Source organism: Pagrus major, chromosome 24, assembly GCF_040436345.1.
Source record: "Pagrus major chromosome 24, Pma_NU_1.0".
Lineage (NCBI taxonomy): Eukaryota > Metazoa > Chordata > Actinopteri > Spariformes > Sparidae > Pagrus > Pagrus major.
This window is the reverse complement of record NC_133238.1, coordinates 5638253-5654029: the sequence shown is the minus strand read 5'-3', so window position 1 is coordinate 5654029 and position 15777 is coordinate 5638253. Positions and strand designations below refer to the sequence as shown.

General features: G+C 46.7%; 4 non-coding genes across 4 annotated transcripts; all 4 read right to left on the bottom strand.

Annotated features, from left to right (window-relative positions):
• Window positions 1-1790: 1790 nt before the first annotated feature.
• LOC140992514 (U5 spliceosomal RNA) lies at window positions 1791-1905 on the bottom strand. Its single transcript, XR_012178090.1, has one exon. It is a non-coding gene; the product is annotated as a U5 spliceosomal RNA (small nuclear RNA).
• Window positions 1906-2340: 435 nt separating this feature from the next.
• LOC140993061 (U2 spliceosomal RNA) lies at window positions 2341-2527 on the bottom strand. The gene has a single exon (XR_012178569.1). It is a non-coding gene; the product is annotated as a U2 spliceosomal RNA (small nuclear RNA).
• A 2676-nt stretch (window positions 2528-5203) lies between these two features.
• On the bottom strand, window positions 5204-5395 carry LOC140993045 (U2 spliceosomal RNA). Its single transcript, XR_012178560.1, has one exon. It is a non-coding gene; the product is annotated as a U2 spliceosomal RNA (small nuclear RNA).
• Window positions 5396-5456: 61 nt separating this feature from the next.
• Window positions 5457-5571, bottom strand: LOC140992513 (U5 spliceosomal RNA). The gene has a single exon (XR_012178089.1). It is a non-coding gene; the product is annotated as a U5 spliceosomal RNA (small nuclear RNA).
• Window positions 5572-15777: the final 10206 nt, after the last annotated feature.

Sequence of the window (15777 nt, the reverse complement as noted above, 5' to 3'; positions counted from 1 at the left end):
GAGACTCTTTCCTCCGGAAAGCCATGTCGGCACGCTTTTCCAATGGAGTTGACTGTAGTGCTATATTAAGAAATGAGCACTGATCGGGTGAACTGGAAGGGAAGGCTCTGAGCTGCTCCACAGGGGAACTGTATGAGTCAAGCTCAGCCCTTCCCTTCTTCTCCGAGGCTGCATCAGCCTCAGAGCTGGACAGTTCAGATGCAGTTCTCTTGAGGTTGGGCTGGGTATTGGGGAGGGAGGTGTCACTGGACTCTCCTTCCTCTTGTTCCTCCCCGACTGTAATGAGGCTATTGGCTGAGTCAGTGCCTGTCGAGCCATCTTGTCCAGCTCCACCTGCTGCCTGGCTTTCCCCATCTCCCTCAGCAGCACCCTCTGCTGGGTTAAAGCCAGGCCCCTCCCCTTGTCCCGCCTCACCGGGCTCCTCTCCTCCAACCACAGATTTTGGCGGGAGATTTGAATTTCCCAGCCCCTCCTCTTCAATTAGCACTTCGACAGTTACATTTCGGCCATTTTCCTTTAATATTTTTTCTTTTTCAATTTCCGATTCTTGTTTTCTTTGGGCTTTCAGTTTGTTGGCAAAAGACATTGGGCAATCTCTGAAGAGGTGATTTGTCTCTCCACAGAGATTGCACTTTCTGCCATTGGGACACTCCTCAAAGGAGTGCCCAATTTCTCTGCATTTACCGCAAACAATGTTTTGGCAAGCCTCTGCCAGGTGTCCATGCTCACCACACTTGCGGCAGAGCTTGGGCATGCCCTGGTAGTGAATGTAGCCCCTGTTCTCACCAAGAACTACCATGGATGGGAGATGCCTCAGGCCCTGGTACCCCTGGGGGTCCTGCCATTGTTGAATGGGGACCCTCCAGGCACAGTTCCAGATGCCATCTTCATCCCTCACCTTGGTAGCCTGGCCCTTCACAGTGCAGTATCTACCCAGCCACATGCATATATCTTCAGCATTCACCATTTCATTGAACATCCTAACAATAACCACTTTCAGAGAGTTGTCAGTCAGTTTCTCCACGTTGAATGCTGAAAACTGGGTCTTAACCTTTTCAAAGCGTTGCCAAAATTCTTGTAGCACTGCAGCGGTAACAAAACTAATATCAAAACCTTTGTTGAAGGGAAGAGACAGTACGCAGTTCAATTGCTGTGGGGAAAAGCCAAGGGCCTTTTGAATTAGCTTCCTGGAGAAGTCCAATCTGGACATCTCCAGGAGCTTTCCATCTCTTTCTAAAAAGGTAAAACGCACACTGTGGTGCCTCCGCATGCCGGCACGGGCAGCCGACATGGCTGGAGACACCACACTTCAACGATGAATAAAATACAATAAGTTAAATAAATACAAGCTAAAAAAAGGCTGTAAAAACACCTAAAACCAGTCAAGAATAAGACAGCAAAAAGCAAAAAAAAACTAAAAGCTTTCTTACCTTGACAGGCTCTTAGATGTCTCCAACAAACCACTGTGCAAATGTGCAATAATAACAAACAAAAATGTGCAAAGAAGCAATACAACAATGTCTCCCAAGTCGCAAAGGATTACTTCCACAATGAGAAAATAATCCCGCTTGCAGGGAGTGATCGCTGTCTTAGCCAAAAGGCCGAGAAGCGATGAGCCCCAGTCGTCTGCTGCCTGAGCCCACCTCCTGGCACGCTTCACACTCGTCGCGGTGTGCCATTTGCATTGCGCGGCGGAGTGGCTTGTGCTTAGCGGCTCCTCCCAAGCGCTCCGTGGCTTAGCCCCGAGTCTGGTTAAGGCCGGCTTTATTGATTTTCACACATGCACGAGGCTCAGCCAAACGGCAAAGCCTGCCAAAAATATCTTCAACTCATTGGTGTTCCTCTCCACGGAAGTCTTTAGTAAAAGGCGAAAGACTTGTGCGTTATGAAGAGAAACCCGAGTAAGTACAGCGCCTCTCCTCGACAGCAGCCAAGACAGCTGTGGTCCCAGGCACTCTTCTCATGGTGAGCCTCACTTGGCTCATCGCGCACCAAAATCCCTGGCCACGCCCGTCCCCACATTATCCCAGGCTCTACTCGACCGGTTTGTGGAGAGAGAAAAGCCTGCTCGTTGGGCGCAGGCCACCAAACGTCACAAACACTCGGGCGCTTCCAGACTCTCTGTTTCAGTTGAGGACCGCGGGGGGGAAATGCAGGGCACACTCAGCAGGTATTGCGCACCGGCCGCGGCGAGGCAGTTTTGCCTCTTTTTCTGACCATGCAAAGCGCAGCTCTCGCTGCGGTTTGCCAGCCTTCTTCTTGCTGCCGATTCTGTGCCGCAATGTCAAGTTTGTCAAGGCCTTTGGTCTGCAACACTGATTGATTTTCAACAAGGCAGGAGAGGGGTGCACCGTTTCCGGCGGCGCTGCAATACCGGGTCGATGCGTGGAGTGAACGGAGCAAGCCCCTGTTTCAGCTCCCGAGGCTAAAAATCCATTTAATATGTTGTCCCCATATAGAGAACATATCAGATATTAAACTGATAAGAACAGATTTTTCTTTGAAAAAAGTTTATTGACACAAGTTTCTCTATTTTTCACACTTATTCAGAACACAGTCCACAATACAATTTGAAAACACTTAAAATCAACATGTCATCCGCAACAATACAGTAGTTAAATCTGTAAAACCATCCACCATAAAAAAAACACCATCATATCCAATAAAAGGTGTTTACAGATTAAAAAAAAACACAATTGTTGCCTTAAAATACACAAGACATGTTAAAACAAAGTGCTCCTTTGTGGCATTAAAAGTCCGTTCTGTGAATCAGTGTAAGTGTATAATATATCAGTGTGTCTTTTTTTAAAAAGGGAGGGCATTTAAAAGCTCTCAAGTCTTTGTTATGCAGGAGCGGGGTGAGTCCCTATCATGGGGAACTCATCCCGCTCTCCCATCAGATCCCTGGGTACCCGCTGGTGATGCTCAGAGGAGGCCCTCAGCCTCTTGCTCCTTCCCACCTGCCACACCCGGAGGATCAGGCCGCTGCTGCCTTGACCTTTGTGTGTGGCTCCGGCTCCCACCTCCGAATGAGCGCAGAGGCGATGCTTCATGTGGCTACGTCCTAGGCCTGCCGCCAGCAGCGACGGCTGCCTGGACCGTCGCTGCAGCCATTTGGATCGTAGCCACGGGGGGGATCTGCATGCGCTTTCTCGCCAGCAGGTTTCTGGAGGTCCATATAGCGTCTTTCATGGCGGCCAGGGTGAGCCAGAGCTTGGAGAATTCCTCTGTTGTTCTTTTCTTCTGGCTCACCCCGTAGAGCACTAGTTGTGCATCTAGGACCTCCCCTGCTGGCAAGTACGGGAATTGCTGGGAGCCGGCCATTGCCCACAGGTCAATGGCAGCGCTGCACTCCCAGAACAAGTGCCTCGCCGACTCGGGCGCGCCACAACCCGGTCGGGGGCAGATGGCGGATGGTGACATGCCCCGGGAGTGCATCACGGACCTGACCGGGAGGACCTCATGAGCTACCATCCAGGAGAGATCCCGTAATCTGTTTGGGAGAACGGGATGGTTGACATTGCGCCAAACACTTGAGGGCTCGCCGATTGCGAGCCCGCGCACCGGACTCACTGGCTCCCGCTCCTGCACAAGAGAGAGAAGAGAGCGGTGGTTGGTTAAAAGTGACAGCTCCTCCTGTTCCAAGTTAAAATCTTTTAAAAATTTGCGTATAAAATCATAGGCCGTGGGCAGTTTAAAAGACACAGGTGCTCTAAGATCGACAGGTAAAAACTTGAGTGTCCTGAGGTAAGACCCCATCCAGAATCTTGCCATGGCAGATGTCTTGTGATCTCTGGATGGGGATGTGGCATATTTGAGGTGCAGTGTGGTGTATTGGCTTCCTAAAAACAGGTGGAGGTCTGGAACATCTTTCCCTCCTTTTGTTTTTGGCATCTTCATGACGTTTCTTCTAAGTCGCTCCCACTTGGACCCCCACAGAAAGTAAAAAATGGCTCGATCGAGATCTAAAAGCACTCTACGAGGCGGGATAAAAACAGAACTGATTAGTAAAAACAAGGGTAAAATCACAGCTTTTATGACTAAAACCTTGCCTTCCATTGTCAGTCCCCTTAGTCTCCAGTATCCCAGTCTCTTTCTAACTTTCCCTATCGCGTCAAGCCAATTGCTCCTCCCACCCCCTTCCCCGTCAAATTTTACCCCGAGTATTTTCATGTCAGTCAGGGTCACAGTCAGAGGGAGTCCTGTGGTCTCGGTCACTGTCCATGGTCCGTAAAATTGGGCTTGGGTCTTGTCGCGGTTAAGTCTGGCTCCAGAGGCCCGTCCATACCAGTCCGTCAAGTCCATGGTCCTGTTTACAGCTAAAAGGTCTGTACATAAAACATTGACATCATCCATGTATAAAAGGCATTTTGTGACCAAGCCCCCACTCCCCGGAATTGACACCCCATTGATCCATTTGTCCCTTCTCAAGATCTGTGCCAATGGTTCCACACATATAACGTAAAGGAGGGCAGATAACGGACAACCCTGACGGACACCGCAGCATATATTCACTGCTTTGGTAAGTTGCCCATTTACAAGGATTTTGCTGTTGATTCCCCGGTAGAGCAAACCCACCCACGCTATGACCCTCTCAGGAAACCCCATTTTTTGCAGTACCTGAAATAGGTACTGGTGCGAGACCCGATCGAAGGCTTTTTCAAAGTCTAAATTTAGCAATACAAGCCGAATGTCTCTGTCTCTCGCGTAACAGATGGTGTCTCTGATCAGTACGAGGCTGTCGGTGATCTTCCTCCCCGGGATGGCACAGGCTTGATCCGGGTGGATCACCTCCCCTAAAACCAAAGATAAACGTGTTGATAAAAGTTTGCTAAAAAGTTTGCAGTCAAAGTTTAAAAGCGTTATTGGTCTCCAGTTTTTCAGGTCAGTCTGGTCCTCTTTTTTGTGGATTAATGTCACTATCCCTACTCTAAAGCTCTCAGGTAACAGGTCTAGTCGTTCAAAGTCATTAAAAACAGTAAGTAGGTCATGTGCAAGGATATCCCAAAAGGTCAGATAAAATTGCAGGGCACACTCAGCAGGTATTGCGCACCGGCCACGGCGAGGCAGTTTTGCCTCTTTTTCTGACTATGCAAAGCACAGCTCTCGCTGCGGTTTGCCAGCCTTCTTCTTGCTGCCGATTCTGTGCCGCAATGTCAAGGCCTTTGGTCTGCAAAACTGATTGATTTTCAACAAGGCAGGAGAGGGGTGCACCGTTCCCGGCGGCGCTGCAATACCGGGTCGATGCGTGGAGTGAACGGAGCAAGCCCCTGTTTCAGCTCCCGAGGCTAAAAATCCATTTAATATGTTGTCCCCATATAGAGGACATATCAGATATTAAACTGATAAGAACAGATACTACACTTGATCTGCTTAGCGGCTCCTCCCAAGCGCTCGGTGGCTTAGCCCCGAGTCTGGTTAAGGCCGGCTTTATTGATTTTCACACATGCACGAGGCTCAGCCAAACGGCAAAGCCTGCCAAAAATATCTTCAACTCATTGGTGTTCCTCTCCACGGAAGTCTTTAGTAAAAGGCGAAAGACTTGTGCGTTATGAAGAGAAACCCGAGTAAGTACAGCGCCTCTCCTCGACAGCAGCCAAGACAGCTGTGGTCCCAGGCACTCTTCTCATGGTGAGCCTCACTTGGCTCATCGCGCACCAAAATCCCTGGCCACGCCCGTCCCCACATTATCCCAGGCTCTACTCGACCAGTTTGTGGAGAGAGAAAAGCCTGCTCGTTGGGCGCAGGCCACCAAACGTCACAAACACTCGGGCGCTTCCAGACTCTCTGTTTCAGTTGAGGACCGCGGGGGGGAAATGCAGGGCACACTCAGCAGGTATTGCGCACCGGCCGCGGCGAGGCAGTTTTGCCTCTTTTTCTGACTATGCAAAGCGCAGTCTATGCTGTATATCATTAACATTTTTATTTTGCATGATTACAGGGGAGAGCACGAATGCAGTCAACTACCAGAAAAGATGACCGTTGAGATTCCCCCATTGAACACATGAGGAATTCAGTGGCGTCTACAGGAAATTACAGTAATCTATATGTGGCTCACCCCCATTAGAAGCAAATAATGCATAGACTGTTGACATCATCTGTAGCATTCCATATGAGTGATATTTGTTATTTTTATTTTGTGTTTAAATCAGATATTTATTGTTATACCTCTTGAAGCTATTAAAATGTTACATTCTATAAACACTGTTTCAAGTAACTGTATAAGCAAGTGCTACATAATGAATGTAATTGATTCACATTTTACTGAATGGATTGTTGTTGTTTTACTTGTCTAAGAATGCTTTGTGTTTTCCTTAAATGCCTTTTCTCTTCTGTCTTCATGCATCCCCTCATGGCTGCTGGCTAGTGTAATGTGTCTGAGGCTGAGTAAAGGTACCTAAATGTCTCTATTGCTATATGTGCAAGATTATCTGAATGTTGTATTGTTGATAAACAAATATTCACCTATTTTTGCATTCATCAATTAATAGTCCACAACTCACTGTTACTGTAGCAGTGACCACTTAATTTTGTTCTCGTGTTTATGATTTGTCTTTGTATGCTTGTATGACAAAGATCAGAGAAATGTAAAGTTGTAATCACAAATTTTTTAATAAATAAAAATAAATCGGTAATGAAACGGGTTCTTTGTTGCTGCAGTTATTTATAACAATATCAGTAAGTCACACAACAAACTAACATTACTGAGTATACTAGTGCAAAGGAAACTCCTGTAAACAAATTCAAATATTATCATATGATATAAACACCATTATATATGTAACTATATAATTACAATAGTCCAACAGTCCCCTTTAATTCAACCAAGATTAAAGTACATTTACTCAGGTATGTGCTTAATACAATTTAGCTTTTTTACGTATTTTTACTGTACTTGATATACTTGTACTTATATATAATATAATATAAAAGAACTCACTGATTCCAATAGTGAGAAAAATGCTGAATAATATATAATATAGTATAATATAATGTAGTTATATATAATAGTTATTTATTTTACGTATTTTCACTGCACTTGATATACTTATATATTATATATAAGTACAATATAAAAAAACTCAGATTCCAGTAATGAGAAAAATGCTGAATAATATATAATTATAATATAGTTATAGTTATATATAATAGAGTAATACTCATAAACATATAGGGGACTTTGACATTTACAAAAGTGTATATATGTGTTTATCAATATATAATAATAATAATATTTTTACTATTACTCAAGTATGAGATTAAGGTACTTTTTACAAAACTGTGCCTAGAACAAACACAGCCACTAGAACAAAGCAATAACAACACAGCCACAATAAAAACCCAGCTGCAATAACACAAAACACAGGTACAACATGCAAAGTGCATGTGTGTATGAAAATATTTACATTTAGGAAGGTTACAGCTTCATGGCTGACTCTGTGATTGAGGGCCCAAAGCCTCATCCACTGCTTTCTGAAAGTCTGTGAATGTTTCAAAAGTCTGTCCGGCAAGTTCTTTGGAGGTGGATGATTTTGATTTGTCACAGTAAGTTTTTTTCCTGTATTTTTTGTGTCCCTGTGTAGATTGGCCACACAGTGTACAGGTGTACAGTCTCACTGTACTCTGAGGTCCAGCACCACTGCGCTCTGCTTTCTTCCTCTTGTATACAGTTGATCTTGCTGATGAGCTGAACTGTTGAGGCAATGAAACAGATACCCGTGGCTGCGTGAAGGGTCCTGCCGGGGGCTGCACGAATGTGAAGGTGGGCTGGAGTCCTGCTGTCGCGGTGAGGAGGATTGGTGTGAGTGGCGGCTGAGCGGCGGGTGCAGCTGCTGCGGCAAGGATCGGCGTGAGCGACGGCTGAGCGGGGAGTGAAGCAGAGAAATGATCGAACCTCTGCTTGAGTTTCCTGGTCCCTGCCAATGATGGAGCGATCAGATACTGCACCTGCGGTCGAGTGGTAAGAGGTCGCATATCTGGAAGCTCTGCTGCCTGGGGTTGGGTCGTGCTGGCCACACTTTGATGACGACGGAGGACAGACAAACCTTGATCCGTCACATTCGTGGCCGACAAGGCTTCCTGTCTCCTGACGAACTCAGCAATACACTTAGAGTTTACTTTAAGGATGGGAATCCCGAGTTTGCTGAGTTCGGGGTCGTCGACCGTCACCCTCTGCTGCACACGCTGGTACATCTTGGTGACCTGGTTCTTCTGTTGGGACCCATGAGCCTTTCCACCACAGTCTGGATGAAGCCACAGCTGTTTAATGATGCAGTACATGAGGCGGTTCTTTCTGGAGTCCAGCAGGTGAGCGGCAGAATACCGCTTGCTGAACTTCAGCTTTTGCACCAGAGATGACTCACCCGGATCACCTTTAGTGCGGCCGAACAGAGCGTTACCCCAACGTGCTGAGTAGAGGCTGTCAAAATGCTGGATGCTGCGATCGTGGAGATCAAGCTTGTTCCAGCCGCTGATGACTCGCTGTCTCATGGAGTCACTGAGAGCAAGCTTTCCCTCCTCCAAGGCAATCTCAACGAGCGCAGCGCTCAGCTCCTCTACATGCTGGTACCCAGGAAGATGGTTCGGACCGCACACGTCCTCCACACAGGGATCCAGCTCAGGAGCCACAACCTGATCGGTGAGATGCAGGCTCTTCCTCAGCGGAGTCAGATTGTCACTCTCACTGTCAGAGTTGTAGCCCACATCATCCTCCAGGGATCCCTCTGTGTCAGCGACCACCTCATCAGCAACCACCACCTCATCATCTCCATCCTCTGCAGCTTGAAGGGTCTCTCTGGTTTGAGCATAATGGTCTGGAGCACTGAATGGTGCTGATGACTGAGAGAACAGATACTCCAGACCAATTCGCTCGTCTCCAGCAGGAACAGGAGGCCGGAAGTTTGCCTCTTCAACCTCTCCAAACAACTCCTGGCACCTCTGGTTGAGGCGGTGTATCAGAGGAGAGACGTACACCATGTGCTTCCTCCCTTTCTGGCCTTTGACGCTGGCCGACTCCCTGTCTGAGTTCCAGCGTGCAATTCCACTGAGGAGATAAACCTGGAAGGGGACTGCGGCACAGTGGGGCCCCGGTATCATGGCCGGCAGGAAGGAGTGGAATCCCTCCAGGCTGTTGCTTCCCCTCGCTGTGCTATAATGTGGCAGCCGCACACCATTACGGGTGATGTACTTAATGATGGTGTACATGTCTCTTCCTGGCGGATCCTGAATGCACTCCAGGTGTTTCTGCTGGTTCTCCCAGACATGGTCGATGGCTGCTGCATCCTTGAACAGATGGACCTGGTTCTCATCCATCCCAGCCGGTCCCTTCAGGATGTCAATAGAATTCTGCACACGTGCAAACGTCTCCAGGGCTCCAACGGTGATCCTCCTGACGTAATGCTTCAGATCATTTTTGCTGACATGCAATTCAATGATCTGACCATCAGACAGGGAATCGTACCTGGACGGGTGTCCTGCACATATGGCTTGGATGAGCAGCGCCATGTCGTCCTTGCTGTAAGAAAAGACTGCAGCAGAGAGCGCAGACTTAAAGAGTGCATATTTTGGGTGGTGATCCGTTCTGACAGCAGCGTCAAACCTGTGTATCCAGTGAAAGATGTCCAGGCGCACCATCATGCCACTGTCAGCCCACTCACTGAACAGCTGCTCCAGAGACGACACACCATGCACGCGACAGCAGCCGCGGTCCACATACATCAGTTCAGGAGGTGCCTCTCCTGCTCTTCTGTACCTGGCCATGAGGCCTTCAGCCATTGGCCGCATTTTGTCCACAGACTCCTCACAGGTGAGTACAGCCACGAGGATCTGACCAAGTTCATTGGCCACGTTGGTGCACCACTCTGCGGTGCCTTTTCCGTCTCCGGAGAGTTTCTTGCAAATCTGATGATGAAAAGACAAGTCTGATGATGAAAACATGCTAACCATTTAGCAGCGGTATAACCATGTGTGTAAAAACTGTCATATGTAACTATCTCTGAGACATGTTTTATTGAGATGTTAATTGTATATACTTCTGTCATAAATTGATGATTATTTGTGTTCATCGAGCCTTTAAAAACTGGTTAAAAATATAATAAAAAAGGCGTTAACAAGGTGACATTTATAGAAATATGTCTAAAATGTATCACCTGAAAATAATGTTGGGCGAAGCAATTGAGTGCTCACAGGACCAGAGTTTAGTTAAGGACATAAAGGGACATGTTATGATGCCATGTAGTGATGTCATGTGTCAGGAGCAATATGAGCCAAAACTAACATTGCTGCAGAGGAAAAACATACAGCTCCAAAATAAGGTTATTCTACACGTGATCCAAGAGGTGCAAGCTGTAACTGTCATTGAATTTAAATTCAGTATTGATGATGTTATAGTGATCATTTAGTTTGAATGCCATCGTCTTCATTTGAGCTAAAATAACACTTCAACTGTATGATGCTTGGCCATTATTTCATCAGGTTTCGTTTCTGTACTGTATTCAAACTAAATGATCACTAAAACATCATCAGTACTGAATTTAAATTCAATGACTACTTTTTCAATTAAAAATGTTCCTGTTTGTAAGACTGCATCAAATTACCTTCTTGGTGGAGTCATATTTTAGGACTTTTCCGAATGTGGACATGATTTGGGTCCGGTAGTCCTCAATATTTTCTGTTTCAGCTATCAGGAAGGTTTTCCTCAACAGCTTCGGGGAGGGCAGCTCCCTCTTTGGTGGTGGTCGCTGAAACTGTTGGTTGAGAGTCCCTGGAAACACACACACACACACACACACAGTGAACTTCAACATTAGACTGTAGGATCTCTAAGACAATTTGCAATACTGACTGTTTTAATTCTCTCCATCAGGGGAAGAGGAATCTAACAGGACCAGTGTTACCAGCAATATTCACCAGGGTTATGGTAAGCATTAATAAGGTAAGGTAAGTAAAGGTAAGTGTGTAATAAGTATTTTTTTGTATTTTTTTTTTTGCCTCAGTTTAAGTCTTCTAAGAAAGCTCCCTCATTCCTATTACAGTGTGCGCTCCTGTTGTATTATGTATTCTTTATTAAGGCTGGCAGATGGAAATGATCTATTTGCTACATCTGAGAGAAGCATTCATTTTTCTACACAGTGAAACAAAACAGGCAACTCAAATCTGACTTACTTGTGATCCCACCGGGCTTGTTGAGCTGGCTGAGGAGGGTGGTGTAGAGGTCCTTTCTCTGCAGGTACTCCTCACAGTGGCTCTCCTGGACCTGCCTCCACACCTTGGCCATGGTGTTGCCCTGAGTGCGATCCCTCATCAGGCGGATCACCTGCTTGTCCACACCGCGTCTAAAATTACAGCATAATCATTAGGAATTACATGTTCTAATACAATCTTGTAGAATTCAATTTACGGTAAAATAACTCAGAGACTCACCTCAGTGTTAAAATAGCAGGGAACACGGCTCTGTGAGCTGGACTCAGCTGGTCGATTATCGCCGCATCCCACGCCAGGAAGCGGCCGATGGCATGGTCCTTCGACTCCTGGGCAGCTTTCCTGCAAGCGTTACAGGCCAGGACCTCCGTCAGCATGGAGTACCAGCCAGACATGTGGCAGATCTGCCTGACAGTTTTTGAGTAGCCACAGCGGTACAGAAAAGCGTCCTTCTTAGCACGCGCTGGGCACTCAGACCTGGGACAGCGAAGGCTGTAGCCCCACACACCGACTGGTCTCCAAAAAAACACCTTGCTGCGAAAGAAGGACTCCGCTGAGGGCACTCCCCCTCCCAACACCACTCCAGGAAACTCAGGCGGATGAAACCACATTCTGTCGTTCTTCAGGACTTTTCTGGTTTTGATGTGACCGCTCTTGTCCTCAAATGACATCATGGGTTGGAAGAGCCCTCTTTCTGCGTCCTCCTTCAGCCACCTGACGTCTGCTTCAGGGAGCCCATGAGCACCAGACTCCCACATTTTGTGCCACCCCTCGTACTTAACCTGGTTGAATAACAAAGACGAGACTTTCATCTACCAACCAGTAAGTGCTCCGACTGTAAGGCTGTTCCTCCATTAAGCTGCATGTATTACCTCAGGTGGAGCAGCTACTGCCGCCTCAGTCACAGCACTTTCGCTCGCCTGCAGCGCTGCACCAGTCACATCAGATGTTGTCCCTTGTTGTCCAACGGGAGCTGACGGAGGAGCCTTTAAAGAGATCAGTGTATTAGTATAAACCTTAATGTTGACATGGTCGGTGTAATCTATGAATTATGGGCTTACAGGTGATGGTGGACAAGTTGCTGTCTGTGACGGAGGGTCTTGTGGAGGGTCTGGTTGGGAGGCAGCATCAGTAGTCGGGTCAGTGTCCCCTGAAAGGAAATCGGGACAAAACCTTATGCAGCCATGAGGACAAAAATCTGTCAAAGCAGCTAAAGGACAGAACTGTAGAACCATCCTCAGTGTTAGTCTGCAGCTGGTTTATTAGATACAGATTCTGCATTAATGAGGTCCATGCAGTAATATTAATCCAAGGAGATAAACTGATATACCTTGACTTTCAAAAGCTGCAAGTGCGTCAGCCAGCAGAGCATCATCTGCCCGGCTGTCATCAGCAACATCTGCCCAGCTGTCGTCACCACGGGACCCTGAGATGCTGGATGTGGCAGTTGCTGCTGGAGGGGCCACTTTTTGGGGAGATTTCTGTAAAGTGCAGTTTGAGTACAGGCTTGAGGTTTGTCTTATGAACTGCAGCCTGCTTTTCACTTAAGGAGCCTTGACCTACCTCTTTTTCTTTGTCTAGGATGTACTGCCTGAAGCGCTTCAGCGACTTGGAAGAGATGTCATCCTCTTTCATGACGAGCCACTGCCTAATAGCAGAAAGCCTCCTGAGACATCTTTCGCTCGTGGTCACTGCCAGCTTGGGGATCGGCCTGAAGGCACTTGTGCAGGCTGTACCACTGCCACATCTCCTGGAATGTGAAGGACCTGAAGCGGCCCTGCCCATAAATGGCCCTGTCAACGTTTAGTTCCAGGTGGCAGGAGACCGCAGGGAACATCTGAATGTACTTCAGGAGGTAATCCTTCACCCACACATCCTGCATTCCACCTTTCCTGTCTGGGTGGCGGCTCTCCTTCACGTGGCGATCGAGGAGACTAAAATACAGAACATGTTATTTAAGAAAAACAACTTAAAGCTAACTTAAAACAACAATGTTTGATTCTGTTTAGTGAGGCAAACTTACAATTTGAGATACCCAACGTCATTTTCGATCAGCCACTTGAAATTTTTGCCCCCATATTTCCCAAATGGGACAGTTAGCTGCCCGAGATACTGCTTCTCGGTGGGCTTTGTGGTGATCAGGAGGCATTTCTTCTTAGCTGAAGAGTTACACATTGGAAAGGTTATTACAAATATTAAGCGTATAGTGCACTGTGCAGTAGCTTGGCATGCTTGCAGCACAGCACAGGATGGGTCAGGTGCAAACACATCTACATGGATCATATGTTGGTTGTGATATTACCTTCCTCACAAGCCGTCTCTGGATCCCCCAGCCTGCTGTCATCATACATCTGGGATGCTCGTTTGAATGACTGGCACACCTTGGCCTCCTTTGATGCTTTGAGAACACATTGTTGCCTGTCATGTGGCACACTTGTGTCCAGAACACACAAGACAGGCAACAATGGATCTGCTCCAGGTCTCTTAGCTGAAAAACATTGAACCGTTTAAGTGATTTGGGACTTCACCCTTGATAAAAGTACTAAAGCTGTACGTTTGTAGGTTCAACAAAACACATATGTATGAAAGGGTCTTTTAGTGACGATGTAATGAAACGAACAAACTATTAAATCACACTGGAAACAAACTATTAAATACTAGATTTAGTGTGAAGGACACAGGAGGTATTGATGAAGGCAGCACAAATATCCCTGCCTTCACCTGTGACTCACCTGCTGAATGAGAAGCTGCCTTGAACTCCATTTTGACTTAATTCACTCTGTAGAAGAAAATGTGAGGCCAGTTAAAAGGGGCTTACTTAAATGTGCAAAGCCAGTGGGGTCTTGAAACAATGTGTGAGAAAGACATTAAAACTACTTCATATTTGCAGATGCCAGGTTAGAATACCAGTGTTATTCACAGCGGTGATACTCAAGTGACTTACTTAACTTACTTACTTAACAACGTACTAAACTGTGCACAGAATTTCTGACGTGCAGAGGAAAACAAAAAGTGACTAGTAGTTAGGATGATTCTGATGAATTCTGACCATGAATGGTTATTTTTCTCTATTTGAACTCCTTCCCATGTACTGAAATAAAGCAGCAGTAGCTATTAAGTGCATATAGTAACTCTAGGTCATATAGGCCTAGAGTCACACCATATAACGAGTTAACTAGTTATTAGCTACCAAGTTACTTGTATTCTTTCTTCTTATATGATCAGTTGCTCTGTGTTAAATCACTGGCCCTTGCCCCTCTGGACAGGCCGCAAACTCCGCTCCCCCCCTCCCCCACGTCAAAGCAAGTTCAGTATCCCCCCCTCAAAAGACTTTACACCTGACTTAAATGAGCTATACTACAGAATAGGAATAATCAACAGTTAAACAATACACTTTTATCCGCTAGAAAGAATGAATTTACATGTTCATTTTTGAATGAATGGAATGAATGGACGCACGTCAAGGCTACGCGTCAATGGGACATAATATGCGCTTATTCAGACGATGTTACTACGTAAGAAAGCATAAGAATAATCAACAGTTAAACAATACACTTTTATCCGCTAGAAAGAATGACTTTACATGTTCATTTTTGAATGAATGAATGAATGAATGAATGCATGAAGGAAATGGAATGAATGGACGCACGTCTATATGCGCTTATTCAGACGATGTTACTACGTAAGAAAGCACATTAACAGTGGAAAAAAACATAGGTAAAACCCTACGATGAAGTCAACGTAGTGGCTGGAAAAAATAAAAGACTCCGATCACGACTCTTACCTTGTATTTGTCTCTGCGAAAAACACTATCGCAATTTGGCTAGCTCCGAAACCCCGAACTGCCAAGTGTCAAACTCCGAAAACCGTTGACTGCCATGTGTCAATCACCGCAAGGGGGCGGGGAGGTGTGTGAACTGTAGACTTTCGACCAATCAAGCGCGCCGAAGCGCAAGCAAGTGTAGACTCTGGTCCAACGGGCGGCCGGCAACTGTAGACAAGTGTAGACTCTGGTCCAATGGGCGGCGGGAATTGTCTACAGTCTACAGTGGGGTTTGCACTGCGCCGGGACGGACATCTGCGAATTCCCCAAATGTGGGAATCTCGACTGCATAATTTGTGGTAGTGGGGGACTGCGTCCGCGCTCTCCCCTGATGACAATGTGGAAGAAAAACAAGTGAGTGCTCGTCTCCCGCGCTTTCTGCCGAGCAGCTCGGAAAGCCGACCTTCAACCTCTGAATGCTGCTTTGGGGTCCTTGTGTTACCGTTTCAATCCGTCCTGAAAGTCACAGCGTTGCAGTACACCGGCGTCTGCTGTGTCGCAGTGCGTTGCGTGCGGGTTACCCGTTTTCCCGGTAAAAGGGCAGAGTGGGCGTGGCCTGCTAGAGACGGCACAAACCTTGTTGCGTCTCCTCCTCTGCGAGGCATTGCATAAGAAATGTGGTCTGGACGCGTCCATTGCTGGAATGCCTACTGGTAGGCTTTTGTGCGGCACATCGTCTCTGGTTGCATTCAGACTGGGCAGAGACATCATGCCAAGTGGCCGTTGACGGAGTGTTATTTTTCTATTTTGCCGAG